Here is a 10408-nt window from a genome sequence, read left to right as displayed (position 1 = left end):
TGACTCTAATACATAATATTCATTTGTACATAGTTATGTGGCAACCAGGTGTATAGCTTCATTAGGCTCGAGTAGCACGTGCCTACACATTTTTTATTTTCATTTTCAAAACACATTCTTGTCCATAAATGTTTGCAAAATGTTCATATATATTTTCTAGTTTTTAAAATCGGATATAAAATTATACTTCCATCGGGTCTTTTCTTTTTATAAGGTATGACCCCCTGAACCCCTCCCGCAACTACCCTCCCCCTCGGCGCTTCGTGTCTCGGTGAAACTTTTAATTGGTTTCATCTTTCGGTCCTACACATTGAAATAGTCCTAGCTACGCCCCTGGCCTCATGCTTAGTAACGCTCAGCAAAGAAAGTAATATATATTGTGGTTTATATCTTTAAATGGACATTATTTGTGAAGTTGCACTGATCTTTTGAAATGAAAAACGACATTCAAGTTTGTGAGCATCAAGATTTTGTTACCAGATTTATATCAATCAGCGGTGAATTCTGGCTATTGGCGTCAGTTTCCATGAATGCAAGCATAGACCAAAATAGACTGAAATGTTATATAGATTGTATTAAGTGTTCACGGCATCTATCTCTAACAGACATTGGTAATTCGCGTACAAAGCCGATAAAACAAGTGTGATATCTTTATGAATATTTATAGTTTCCTCTTGTGTTAAATTAATTAATTTTCTGTTGGTGTATTGCTATGGAGAGAGTACATAAAGGTTGTTTATTAAGAAGGAAGAATTGTCTATGTATTTATCTGTTCTCTCAAAAAAACAAGGAATTCTACGTCTGTGCTTTATTTTAGAACCAACAATCGGGTTTCCAGAATAACCCCCCCCCCCCAAAAACCCACCTGGAATTCATGATCTGTTTTATCATATCCTATTCCTCAAGAAGTCTAAAATTTACACACACCCCCCAAAAAAAACCTCCAATGCTTTATTGCATGAAGGTTGGAACGTTGTACATTTCATGACAAAATTCGCTTATTAGTAAGCTCGCTATTGACGTCTTTATAAATGAGAAATCCTGACCTTGTGATATCATTCATAGCAATACTGAGGAGCACAGATACATCAATAATGTCGGAGAGTCTTTCCAGAGAGTTCTTGACTTGCTGCATCCATGCTTCTCAGTTTCCTTTTTTACTCTAGTTTTCTTTGTAATTTGGAAAATCACTCAATTTTTTATTATGTGTACATGTACTTTTGAACCCGTTAGCTTGTAATATTGATATATATTGAACCAATTAAACTACAACAGTGACGTACACGTGTCAATCTAAGGATTTGGCTGATGACGCGTAAGGGCATATCGCCGTGCGTGTTCCGTATCACAGAAAATGTCCACTTCATTCCTCTCTAACACTAACTGTTATTTGATTAAGTATAAAGAAATCCTAGACTGTTGAAATTCCTTCTTCTGTGTGCTTACGTAACGACTAATCTTTGGTGCATCAAATCAATAGAATAAAAACAACAGAGGTACTTACTCCACATGACGAAGGAAAACCCATAAAGAAACAAATGGACATACTGGGGAAGGATAAATTCTAATCAGAAGTTTTTAGGTTGCCTCTCAGTGGGACTTGTAATTTAATCTGTATGCACCACCACTCTCCCACGGTTGCACTTTCACATGTTATGTTCTTTGCATATCAAGCTCATGAACTCCACAAAATATTGATAGTGAGGTTGCTAGTATTTAAAGAATAAATGTCTTGTTTGATTGTGTTATAAAACAATGGAAAAGTTGGACATTTTGTACAATCGATACACTGGATGAAAAATGCAGTATCCGCAAGACTGAAACACTGCGGAAACTTAGATATATTTTTCCGCATGGAAACTTCACGTTTCAGCAAGTTTCCGCGTATCCAGATGGTTTCCGCAACGTAAACTTGCTGAAACCTGCATATGATGTAAAAGATTGCAGAAATTATCCATTTCTTCATGGAACACCATTTTGTGATATAACATGATATCGGTTTTCATGTTGAGTTTAAAGAGGTCACTGTCGTCTGACCATTTATATCACCCCATATCGTCATCTGTGGGGAAGGATTGCTGCTGGCGACATATTGAATGTGCCGCAGATACTGCCGATAAAATACAAAGGCTGCTGAGACGAAACTAAACGGAGATATATGTATATATTTTATTTTAATCATATTTCATTATGTATGAAGTTACAATTATTCTGGTATGCCGTGTAACATTGTCACAAAATGTCTCCGGCGACAGAAATATGTCAAGAACTTCAGCATAAATTGTCTCCAAGATAATGCCATCAAGTATAAAAATGGATTATCATTTCTAATCATGTTTCAAGACTGACAACGGGCGAGGAAATGTTTTTTATCATTTACTTTCTACTTTTATTTCTGTTTGTAATTCCCAGCCGTATAATAGACTACTGTATACACATGCATCCAGATTCATACACTCATTGTTCACAAATACAGCGCATTCATTAGGAAATGGCTATCATTACAATTTGTTACGATATCAAAGGCAAAAACTTAGATTCTGAAATGTAAATATTACGAAATGACACGTACAGTAAAACACGGTTACAGCGAACACGTTAATAATGAATTGGATTTAACGAATTACGTTTATAACGAATCAAAATTGTCCATCCTCAGCAATCCGATGTGAGTGTGTTTTACTGTATCTATAGAACAGTAAGGACACTGGTAAACACGCGTTATCATGGTAGTACTCGATCGTAAGGAACAGCTGTACCCAGGTAACGATGGCGTTGATTTATCAGGACCATTTTAACCTCTGAGTTTGAGCTTATTTAAAATTTAGCCTTGACTTTTCTCTTGTACAAATGTAATATTCCTGTTGTACAACTATTCCTGAAGAAATATCCACTACGCATCATCATTTGTTTGATACCTGCTCAAGGTCATGGGTAGGCAATAACGGTTCGCGACACAATTTGACGGTGATACCCCCCAGTCAAACACCATACAACTTTTTCCAAAATATGAAACTATGTTGTTACACACAACGTTAGTTGAGAAGAATTTGCAAACATAATCAAAATTGTAAGTACAACAGCAGGGTTACAATAGAAAATTAAAGTTTTACTTTTAATCATCGTGTTATTATAATGCATTCATTATATGCCACCTAGTCAAAACGTCTAAAAGGAACTCAAACATACGGTCACAATAATCACACTTTTCAGGACATTGAACGCTAACATTCTCTAGATTTTACGCAGATTTTATATCAGACTATTTATTAGCTATATAATAACTCCGTTTACCTGATCCGGATATAGGACTTACGGCGGTTGTGAACGGTCGATAGGGGATGCGTACTCCTCCTAAGCACCTGATCCCACCTCTGGTGTGTCCAGGGGTCCGTGTTTGCCCAACTCTCTATTTTGTATTGCTTATAGGAATTATGAGATTGATTACTGTTCATTATCTTCACCTTTCATAGTAGCCTTTTGTTTAGAGATGCAAGAAAGGATTTCGTAGAGGAAAAGAAATCTAAAATGAAGAGGAAACGGAAAGTGAAATCAGATCAAATTAATGAAGATAAAATCATCATATTCCATTTCTGATATTTACACTGTATCCACTGGGAGTGTGTTTTAATGTTGTAGTAAAGCTAGTGACGTTTTCCACTGGGAATGTGTTTTAATATTGCAGTAAAGCTGGTCACGTTATCCACTGGGAGTGTGTTTTAATATTGCAGTAAAGCTGGTCACGTTATCCACTGGGAGTGTGTTTTAATATTGCAGTGAAGCTGGTGACATCTCATCCACTGGGAGTGTGTTTTAATGTTGTAGGAAAGATGGTGACGTCTCTTAACATGTGTACAAAATTCTTGACCCCCCCCAAAAAAAAACCCCCAAAACAAATGAATTTTACATTGCCGTCGGTTATAGTTCATTGCACAAATCTCATTCATGAGAGTATGAACTACCACCTTCACGTCGGCATACCTTTTGATGAAGCGCGTGACATGAGGACATGAACTGCCACACCTCACACAGGCTCATACTCTCATGAACATGCATTTTCAAAAATGAAATTAATTTCTGAAGTAATTATTTCCAGTTTTTGAAATGACGAGAAAATATTTTTGACCCCTCCTGTCTCCTTACTTAAGAGACTGACACCTAAAACTTGACATTTTTGAATGGGTTTCCTAATTACTCGTACCTATGACTAAATCACCAAATCCAACGACTGTACCAACCCGCCAGCCCTTGTATCATTCCTGTAATTTCTCTGACAAAGTTTGAGCAACTGCACAATTTTATGCATTTTGTTTATTTTCGCAACAAAGAGATCTCCATGGATCCACGTCAAGAAAATGAAAGAATACACTTTCATCGCATGGACACTGCAAAAATTATCAATATATCTTTACAAAACCCGCAAAATTAGAGAAATGATGAGTAGCTTACGATATAGCCATTCCAAAAATTTCGTATTAAACTTTAATGGTACTTATCTAAAATATTAAAATTGCCTTGATCTGTTCTTTTATTATGTCGATTTTCAAGAAGAAATATACATGTAGATAAGGGAATGCCTTGGCTATTTTTAAATTGGTTTCGTTGCACGGTGGAGAAAATACGGATTACGTCTTCTATTCCCAATACAAATTAGCCTAAAATGAATGTCTCTGTTTACTAGAACTCTCGCCATTGAAATCCCGTTGACGGATACATTGGTGATTAAATCTAAAACGTTTGAACAGCAAGTGACAGGTTTATTAGTTCCCATATCTGTGATTTTTCTGTTGTCGTGTGATTTAAGCGACATTTACACGACTTACTTCGTCTGTCACCCACCCAACAAAATTCTTCCTTTTAGCACTATACTGGCCATAGTACGAAAGCAGGCTGGGCTCATTCTTAAAGAGTAAAAAATATCTAAAATCGTTGTAACGAGTTAATTATCTCATTATAACGTGTTAATTATCTCATTATAACGAGTTAAAAAAAATTTACTTTCCAAAAATGAGCCTATCCGGCTTTCGTACTATAGCACCAATGTATCATTTGTTTAAAAGAAAAAAAAGTTTTAAAGAAATTGGATTTTAAAAAAAGGATCTCGGAATAAAACTTCATGTTCGGGAAAAGCAAATCTGAATCGTTCCTTCGTCCGTCATATAGTGAAAACCGCGGAAAATGTTTCTCACTACAGTTTCCCTGATTAACCACCAAGGCAGCCATTACATGTTAAACGGCGGCTGTCAGCCATAATAGGAATCACTTTACGATAGAAATTCAAAGGCAATAAAAAGCCAATCAGTGTAAGAATAAAACAAATCACATCGGTGACTCAAATTTCCTTTTATTCCCTAGTTAAAAACAGTATCCCCGAAATGCCACCCTCGAAGCTAATCAAAACAAGGGTAAATATCACTAACAGAATTTACGAAATATTAAAAGTCAAACTCACTTAAATATTCAAATAGAAATTTTATGAAATTATAAAATTTACGAATGGAAAAGAGTTTAGAATCAAGATATTTAGGGGTTAGAAAGGGATATGGATTTTCCCTTGTTAGTTGATCGCTACATTCCCTACAAGGTTTTATTCGAAAGCATATAACGAATCTACCGAGGATTATCTGACTGTACTTGACTATTGCAACACCAACACTGAAGAATTTAACCAACACTGAAGAAATTAGTATCACCAGTGCACGACTGAAAACAACTCCCAACTACTGCTCTACCGTCACCACTAGCATTAAATGCTACAGATCTCAAGTTCCGCATGCAAACGTGACAGACGAGCAGAACTTGAACCGATGGGCAAGGAGATAGCCTAAATACTTGAACCCAGACGGTAAATTATCATGAAACAGGGAAGAGAATGGGTTACTGGTCCTGCTCCCAGAAGCTGCTGATTATGACGTATTGTAGTCTTTGTCGGCGATTTATATTACGGAAATTGCGTTACGTACTGCTGTGACAAATGCATGCACCGTTCCACATCAATCGTAACAAATGTTATTTGTCGGTTACGGAAATGGCCGAGTTGTTAGGATTGCGTTCCACATGTCATTATTCTACACGAACAAACTTCCGCCAGAGTTCGTTTGCTCACAATCATAAATAGGTGACGCAATGAGGCCGCGACGGGGAGTTTGTCTACACAAACTGTTGTCAATTTCAAACTCGATCAACTTTATACAGGACAAAGCTCTCCTTATAGATAACACGTATATACATGTACACATATAGAAAACTGATGAAAAATTAAACCATATTTATTGTCATTGAACTTGAAAAGTTTTGTCAAAATGGCGTTCATTTTCAAGAATGCAACCGCGCGGACATAATTCCTCCATTTTGAATCTCGTGCACCTACATGTAAGTTCACATCGTTCTGTAATTTCTATGGAAACGAGGGGCATGGGGGTATTTATATTCGGTCTTTCCTATCCGCCTAGTCCGAAATATCTGACGTTTTCCTGGTTTTCTTATGATTTTGATATTTACCGTGCCAGGAAAACATCAGAACATTACTTAAACTGGAAATTTCGCCGCCTACAGCTAGAGGCGGCATTCTCGGGCTGATTTTAAATACTTGCGAGCCGAATTCAATGTTGAACTCAAACTGAACTAATCAATAGAATGATGCTTCTTGTGCTTACTAATATCGATTTTATGGGTTCCTTCATAACATAAACAGTCTCTTGATTTTTTTTAAACAATTTAAACTGTTGAGCTTTGAGAATTAAAAATGACAAACGAATTTACAATGTTTATTGATAAAGGTTCAATGTCTGACAAAAACCTAAATTCACATATAGTCTTCATCAACACCCCTCCCTCCTTAAAAACGAAATTTTAAGATGTTGAAAATAATAATCAGTGTACATGAAAATTGATATAGGATGTGTAATGTAAATACAACCTTTTATTACATTTTCAACAGTGAAATACTGCAATTTATCCGTTGAGTAAAAATCGACATTCTCACGGTTGTTGTTTTCACACTGTGACAATAGCAAGTGGTACACTCTAAAAATGGTGTTTAGATCCTAAACACAAAGTTAAACACATTTCTTGTGTACAGTTTTGAACGCGTTCTAAATCTAAACATGTTTAACACTTTCTGTGTTTAGGTTTTAAACATGTTTAATCCAATGTGTTTAGGTTTTGAACATGTTTAATTCTTTTAATGTTTAGGTGTAGAACATGTTTAACCCTTATTATGTTTAGGTTTTGAACATGTTTACCCTTATTGTGTTTAGGTTTTGAACACGTTTACCTCTTTTGTGTTTAGGTTTTGAACATGTTTAGTTCTCCTTGTATTTAGGTTTTGACTTTGTCTCAATTACAAAATGATTTGCTAACCTTCTATTTAAAACTCAATCCACAGCATTAAAGAGTCTTAAATAGTAGCTTTCTCTTCTATTATAGGAGAATAACATTGCAAAATCTAGCAAGAATATCCCTTGCATTACAAACTGTGTCTATGGGATCCATGATGTTTCAAATCGAACAATGCGGGTAAAGTGATTTCCTACACACAAAGAACACCGGAAAACACTTATAAACAGATATATTCACAAATACACAGAACAACTTGCAAGGGGTTAACAAATACAATAACTACACTGCTGCACTTTCTAAAACACGTCCGATTGCCTAGAGTTCGCGGGTAAGAGAGAGAGAAAATCACGTGCAGGCTCAGAGGACTCCGAGCCCGACCAGAAATACTAAAAATCCACCCCCCCAAAATCACTACACGGGTTTGGGCGGTTCTTCTCAAATTACATTGCAAGTCTATTTCTATATTCTAATTGCCGAAACAACACGGTTGACATTTCCGCGATACATGTTAAAGACAAAACCATTAAAAATCACTTATGCACATATAAGAAGTAAACTATACATGGTTAAATATCACCCGGCAAGTACAACTTCAACAATTTTTTTGTCTTTGATATGCTAGTTTTCGCATAACAGGCACTGTCACATGTTGAATTAAAAAAAAAGGGGGGGGGGGCATCAATTGCAACTGATGTTCTCTTTCACAAGATTTAAATGAATTTTGTTCCAATGCAAAGTAAGAGTGATGCATTGGTTTAAATTAACACTAAAGGCACGTCTAATACCAGAGACAATGAATTACACTATTTTTTAAAATTCAATATGTATGTGTCCAGACCTGTTCAAGTTGAAATGGAATTCCAGATAAAATTTTCTGGATACTCCTAAACTCTGCTCATTTCCAACAGGAAAGGGTTGAAGCCCATAGACGGCTCTTCTAATGGTTCCATCAATTTTGGATATCGACCTCGACAGTGTATACTTGCAATACGGCGTATGATGTACACTATGGTCACTATCGGGACCTGGTACACTATAGCAGTTTGAAGTATGGCAATTCTGACATGCAATTTTTTCTGCAATTCGAATTTCATTTACAGAAGACAGGAATATTCTACATGAAGACTGTAAAACTAATGTCAACAATGTTACTAAGCTTATCATGTTCAAAACCTAAACGCATAGACGTTTAGGATTGTGTTTAGACGTTTAGGAATGTGTTTAGCAAGTGTTTAGCATGTTATTTTGTGTTTAGATACTGTATTTTTGCATAGCTAAACATGTTCTCAGTCTGAACATGTTTAGGGTAGAACATGTTTATTACACTTCGCGTTTAGGATATAAGCACAATCCTAAACACATTTAGACCTAAACACGTTTAAAAAGTGTTCCAAACCTAAACATTGTTTTTAGAGTGTAATTTCACAGTGTATAAAAACAACCGGAACTAGTGAACTGCCGGAATATTCGTCCGCGATATATATGATCACATACATTTTTATACGTAATTAAATTTTTCATGGTTAAATAGCGAAAATGAAATTGATTAAGGTACTATATTTTCTGTGCAATATTGTTTTGAACGTCAATAAAGAAACAGCTGAAAGATGTGAAAGAAAATGTAATAAACCGAAACAATGATTTATTGTTGTATATACATGTATGATTAATTAATTCACTTCAGAGACAGGATTAAAATATATATATATATTTGCACTCGTAAAATATATTTAAAAATCCTGTCTCGCCCGTGAAATAAATTCTATATCCAACAATAAAACATTGAATAGCATCTAAATATTTTGAATATTCGTGAAAAATTAAATATGTTCGTAACATCGCCATTTTCGTTCTTAGATAGGTGTGGGGGATGCCAAGGAGCTTCGATGTCTCCGTTACCATAGATAAATGCTTGTTAAACCCTAGATTAGAAAATCTTTACTGAAATATACCTTACTTATTCAAAAGATTGACATGTACAGTATATACTTTTTGTCTAGATCTTCACCCCTATAGCATAGAGAAACGCCATTTTTATGTGTACAATGTAATTTACATCGAAACTTCAGTGACACGAAAATTATATATAGTTGGAGACTTAATAAAAATGTCAACTTGCTGAGCATTTCAGATTTAAGTACTAATATATCCGACAGAGGGGTATCAATGTTGAGAGCTCCAGCATCTTCAAGATGGAACTCCAGTGGACATAGGTTTTTATTTACGATAATTCATATTGGGTATCGGAAAATTGAAAAATAAACTTGACGCTTCTAGAGGTACATGCATATATATTTCGTTCGGTGTATAGTTTGTCTTGAACGTGGAAATAATAAAATAATAGAGCTAGCGCTGCGGGTGAATTAAATGCGAAATGTTAATAGGAGTTGTTTTGTGTGTTTGGTTTAAGTTCCTTCAAAATTTTTGTTACTCATAGACATGGCTACCTGTAGGTGCCAAAAGTGCCACAAATACACCTACAACTGGCACTCTATAGACAGTAACAGCAAAATTCGTTATCCTACCAACGGCTGTCATAGGAAATAAAGTACCATTTCTTTTCTTACAGACCTCAATAGTAAACTTTGACCGTCCTACTAATTAACTATATTGATTTTAGACAAATGGCCGCTAACATATGATCGTCCAATTCAATTTTTTTGGGTCCCGTTGCTTTTAGAAATCATATTTGTACTTTTTTCAACACATAACAATCTGCAGTAAATTACATCCTTCATTTCAAACACATCCCTAACACGGTTATTTCCTCAGTAATATTCGTTCTGTGTTTTCGTTCTCGATGAGCAGGCGGATATTGTTTTTTTTTTATACCAGGGTATATTATAATCTTAGTCCTCTTGTAAATCGATGCAGGGAATCAGACGAACTTTATTATACATTAGTAACCGTTAAAATATATAGACCTCACACAATAAAAGAATACAGAGAATTAGACAGAGTACAAGAATTTATTCACTCAGTGACTAAGTTTTACAATTTTTGCTAGCGAAAGTGAAACTCAACACGTGTATAGCTATACTTATTTGATAACGACATATTAAATTTT

Source organism: Ostrea edulis, chromosome 5, assembly GCF_947568905.1.
Source record: "Ostrea edulis chromosome 5, xbOstEdul1.1, whole genome shotgun sequence".
In the NCBI taxonomy this organism is placed as follows: domain Eukaryota; kingdom Metazoa; phylum Mollusca; class Bivalvia; order Ostreida; family Ostreidae; genus Ostrea; species Ostrea edulis.
Note: the sequence above shows the minus strand (reverse complement) of the source record.